This window comes from Haliotis rubra, unplaced genomic scaffold (genome assembly GCF_003918875.1).
Source record: "Haliotis rubra isolate DU_JTF1 unplaced genomic scaffold, ASM391887v1 Scf49, whole genome shotgun sequence".
NCBI lineage: Eukaryota > Metazoa > Mollusca > Gastropoda > Lepetellida > Haliotidae > Haliotis > Haliotis rubra.
Window position 1 is genome coordinate 2,304,937 of NW_025767179.1, and position 6,447 is coordinate 2,311,383.

A 6,447-nucleotide genomic window follows, 5' to 3' on the forward strand; every position below is an offset into this window, starting at 1 on the left:
CTGGAATTACAAATCTTACTGAAATTATGCATTTTTTCAGAACGCTGGTCAGATAATCAAACACAGACAGTACCAGATGAAGATGAAACATACAGACAATTCAGGGCTGGTGGTACCACACACGGGTATAACATACAGACAATTCATGCTGGTAGTACCTTACACAGGTATAACATACAGACAATTCATGCTGGTGGTACCATACACGGGTAAACATACAGACAATTCATGCTGGTGGTACCTTACACAGGTATAACATACAGACAATTCATGCTGGAGGCACTATACACAGGTAAACCTACAGACAATTCATGCTGGGGGTACCTTACACAGGTATAACATACAGACAATTCATGCTGGTGGTACCTTACACAGGTATAACATACAGACAATTCATGCTGGTGGTACTATACACAGGTGTAACATACAGACAATTCATGCTGGTGGTACCTTACACAGGTATAACATACAGACAATTCATGCTGGTGGTACTATACACAGGTATAACATACAGACAATTCATGCTGGTGGTACAATACACCGGTGTAACATACAGACAATGTTATGCTGTAGGTACCTTACACAAGTATAACATACAGACAATTCATGCTGGTGGTACCTTACACAGGTATAACATACAGACAATTCATGCTGGTGGTACTATACACCGGTATAACATACAGACAATTCATGCTGGTGGTACCTTACACAGGTATAACATACAGACAATTCATGCTGGTGGTACCATACACGGGTAAACATACAGACAATTCATGCTGGTGGTACCTTACACAGGTATAACATACAGACAATTCATGCTGGAGGCACTATACACAGGTAAACCTACAGACAATTCATGCTGGGGGTACCTTACACAGGTATAACATACAGACAATTCATGCTGGTGGTACCTTACACAGGTATAACATACAGACAATTCATGCTGGTGGTACTATACACAGGTGTAACATACAGACAATTCATGCTGGTGGTACCTTACACAGGTATAACATACAGACAATTCATGCTGGTGGTACTATACACAGGTATAACATACAGACAATTCATGCTGGTGGTACCTTATACAGGTATAACATACAGACAATTCATGCTGGTGGTACTATACACAGGTGTAACATACAGACAATTCATGCTGGTGGTACCTTACACAGGTATAACATACAGACAATTCATGCTGGTGGTACTATACACCGGTATAACATACAGACAATTCATGCTGGTGGTACAATACACCGGTGTAACATACAGACAATGTTACATGCTGGTGGTACCTTACACAGGTATAACATACAGACAATTCATGCTGGTGGTACCTTACACAGGTATAACATACAGACAATTCATGCTGGTGGTACTATACACAGGTATAACATACAGACAATTCATGCTGGTGGTACAATACACCGGTGTAACATACAGACAATGTTATGCTGTAGGTACCTTACACAAGTATAACATACAGACAATTCATGCTGGTGGTACCTTACACAGGTATAACATACAGACAATTCATGCTGGTGGTACTATACACCGGTATAACATACAGACAATTCATGCTGGTGGTACCTTATACAGGTATAACATACAGACAATTCATGCTGGTGGTACTATACACAGGTGTAACATACAGACAATTCATCCTGGTGGTACCTTACACAGGTATAACATACAGACAATTCATGCTGGTGGTACTATACACCGGTATAACATACAGACAATTCATGCTGGTGGTACAATACACCGGTGTAACATACAGACAATGTTATGCTGTAGGTACCTTACACTAGTATAACATACAGACAATTCATGCTGGGGGTACCTTACACAGGTATAACATACAGACAATTCATGCTGGTGGTACCTTACACAGGTATAACATACAGACAATTCATGCTGGTGGTACAATACACCGGTGTAACATACAGACAATTTTATGCTGTAGGTACCTTACACAAGTATAACATACAGACAATTCATGCTGGTGGTACTATACACAGGTATAACATACAGACAATTCATGCTGGTGGTACTATACACCGGTATAACATACAGACAATTCATGCTGGTGGTACCTTATACAGGTATAACATACAGACAATTCATGCTGGTGGTACTATACACCGGTATAACATACAGACAATTCATGCTGGTGGTACCTTACACAAGTATAACATACAGACAAGTCGAGGCTGGTGGTACCATAACTTGAGATAATATGAAGATTTGTACCTTAAGTGGGTATAACATTTGGACTGATGGTTGTTGTATGCATGGAACAGATTGAGTTTCATGTAGTCGACAAGACTGACTCAGGGCGCGCTGGGTAGCCTAGTAGTTAAAGCGTTGACTCGTAACGACGAAAACCGGGGTTCGATCCCCCACATGGATACAATGTGTGAAACCATGTCCCCTGCCGTGATATTGCTGGAATATTGCTAAAACCGGCATAACAATACACTCACTAAATCAATCACTCACTCACCCACTCAGTTTGCGGTTGAAAGCAAAATAAACAGAAAATATGGAATGATATAATTAGGTTGGGAGTATATGTAAATATAGTTGTAGTACATGTAACTGTATATAATCCATATAACTGTAGATTAGATGGTGTTACATGTTGTACGTCTGATAAATATAGATATTCCATAAGTGAAGATTAGTTGATATTACATGTTGTACGTCTGATAAATATAGATAATCCATAACTGTAGATTAGTTGATATAACATGTTGTACGTCTGATAAATATAGATATTCTATAAGTGTAGATTAGTTGATATTACATGTTGTACGTCTGATAAATATAAATATTCCATAAGTGTAGATTAGTTGATATTACATGTTGTACGATATTCCTGATAGAATATAGATTAGTGTAGATTAGTTGATATTACATGTTGTACGTCTGATAAATATAGATATTCCATAAGTGTAGATTAGTTGATATTACATGTTGTACGTCTGATAAATATAGATATTCCATAAGTGAAGATTAGTTGATATTACATGTTGTACGTCTGATAAATATAGATATTCTATAAGTGTAGATTAGTTGATATTACATGTTGTACGTCTGATAAATATAGATATTCCATAAGTGTAGATTAGTTGATATTACATGTTGTACGTCTGATAAATATAGATATTCCATAAGTGAAGATTAGTTGATATTACATGTTGTACGTCTGATAAATATAGATATTCCATGAGTGTAGATTAGTTGATATTACATGTTGTACGTCTGATAAATATAGATATTACATAAGTGTAGATTAGTTGATATTACATGTTGTACGTATTGTAAATATATATAACTATAAGTGTAGATTAGTTGATATTACATATTGTACGTCTGATAAATATAGATATTCTATAAGTGTAGATTAGTTGATATTACATGTTGTACGTCTGATAAATATAAATATTCCATAAGTGTAGATTAGTTGATATTACATGTTGTACGTCTGATAAATATAGATATTCCATAAGTGAAGATTAGTTGATATTACATGTTGTACGTCTGATAAATATAGATATTCCATAAGTGTAGATTAGTTGATATTACATGTTGTACGTCTGATAAATATAGATATTCCATAAGTGTAGATTAGTTGATATTACATGTTGTACGTATTGTAAATATATATAACTATAAGTGTAAATTAGTTGATATTACATGTTGTACGTCTGATAAATATAGATATTCCATAAGTGAAAATTAGTTGATATTACATGTTGTACGTCTGATAAATATAGATATTCCATAAGTGTAGATTAGTTGATATTACATGTTGTACGTCTGATAAATATAGATATTCCATAAGTGTAGATTAGTTGATATAACATGTTGTACGTCTGATAAATATAGATATTCCATAAGTGTAGATTAGTTGATATTACATGTTGTACGTCTGATAAATATAGATATTCCATAAGTGTAGATTAGTTGATATTACATGTTGTATGTCTGATAAATATAGATATTCCATAAGTGAAGATTAGTTGATATTACATGTTGTACGTCTGATAAATATAGATATTCCATAAGTGTAGATTAGTTGATATTACATGTTGTACGTCTGATAAATATAGATATTCCACAAGTGTAGATTAGTTGATATTACATGTTGTACGTATTGTAAATATATATAATCTATAAGTGTAGATTAGTTGATATTACATGTTGTACGTCTGATAAATATAGATATTCCATAAGTGTAGATTAGTTGATATTACATGTTGTACGTCTGATAAATATAGATATTCCATAAGTGTAGATTAGTTGATATTACATGTTGTACGTCTGATAAATATAGATATTCCATAAGTGTAGATTAGTTGATATTACATGTTGTACGTCTGATAAATATAGATATTCCATAAGTGTAGATTAGTTGATATTACATGTTGTACGTCTGATAAATATAGATATTCCATAAGAGTAGATTAGTTGATATTACATGTTGTACGCCTGATAAATATAGATAATCCATAACTGTAGATTAGTTGATATTACATGTTGTACGTCTGATAAATATAGATAATCCATAACTGTAGATTAGTTGATATTACATGTTTTACCTATGGTAAATATATATAATCCCTAATTATACATTAACTCGAATTACATTTTGCGCATATGGTACATATATAAAACCCACAACGACAGTGCATGGTTCACACGTGGTACATGTTTACGACGTTATCTAATTTACATTTCTGAAACCGTATTGAAAACTCATTCAGTGTGATGTGTGCCTTCGACCAGAAGAAAATAAGCTAATTTGTGGTTAATGTAAATTTAGTTTTATGTCATGAAAATGTATCAAGCATCAACCTTTGATAGTTGTAACTTGTTTGTCATTTAATCTAAACAAACGCAAACCGCAAGTCTAAATACACTTACCTTTCATATCTTAAAGTTATAATTACCATGACACAAGCAATTCCAACTGTCAGTAAGCTCCTATCAATCTGGACTTACGATTTACCTTGTGACGATGAGGCTGTGTGATAGCTCGCTGCTCCTGACAGGCTGCATGAGTTGAATACTCCCCATGGAGTTGAGTTGGTTAAAGAATGCCAGAAAAAAAGACATCCATTGATCAAGGGAACACTCCAGCGCCTTGAGCATGTACTAGCATGTACTAGTTAGCGCTTAGAGCAGACACTTAGTGCCTGGAGTATTTTAGCGCTTTATAAATTCACTAATTATTATTATTATTACAAGTTGCGTGGATATGTGCACTATATGAATATCCTAAAACAATAACAAATGCAAGACATTTTGTCTGTGGATTTGATTTATGTGACAATACGTCATTCTATTGTTAGAGTACTCACCTTCACGTGGTTACGGAATGCCAAAATCTGTGTTCCCTCTTGGCTACGTTTGGGTATGTACTTTTTATACGAGGGCGCGAAATTTTTTCATAATTCATTGTATCATCTCTGTAATTTCTTTTAAAGACCACGGTCAATTTAAGATAATAAAACAAGTTTAAACAACCAATCCATACGCTTAGCATATACAATTTACACTGTGCTAGATAGAATGTATTGAGTCGCTTTTCTTGTTTACATGCAGCCATATTCATCAATGTTGTTTGATGTCACATAATAAATGTTAACAAAGAACACTGTCTTTATTGCTATAGTAACGGCTTATATATTGTGCTGTCTTTGAATCTGTACTGCCTCCGTAATACTTTGGTACTGGCGACTATTGATTTGTAAACTTCATTAATTTTAGAATACAGTTGTTAACTACATCCCATCTCTCTACTGTTTGTTTTGAAATTTACGGATTGATTTGCGGTTAACTTGTCCATGGATAGATCTCGCTAAAAGAAACCATCTTGGGGTGGAATGAGTGAGGTTAGCAATATTCCAGCAATATCACTGCCGGGGACACCAGAAATGGCCTTCGTACATTTACTCCGTCTGGGGAATCGAACCCGTGAAAAATGCGTTAATAAGTCATACAATAAACGTTACCAAAAAAATGTCTTTACGAATGCTTTAACCGCTAGGCTACCCCACGGCACCGTTTGGCATCATTTCTGTTGCCAAACATGACCAAGTGATCACATTTCTGTAGGAGCCAGTGTATGTTGGTTTTGTTGGATCCAGCTTGCATTCCTTACAACTCCACCCATGACATAAAGGGAATTTGACCAATATAATTTGTAACGTGAACTAATGCCTTCACGTTGCTTATTTAAATTCAAAATGAAGCCACTAATTCATTTCGCATATATACTCATGGAAACGAATAATTGGAACACATGAAACACACAAGTGTTCCTTTATATATTTCCAGAATTTCACCCACAGTGCAATACATACCTTGAGAAAAAACCTGGAAAAGAATAAAGGAACACTTGTACTTTCATGTGTTCCCTTATTTGTTTCCATGGGTATA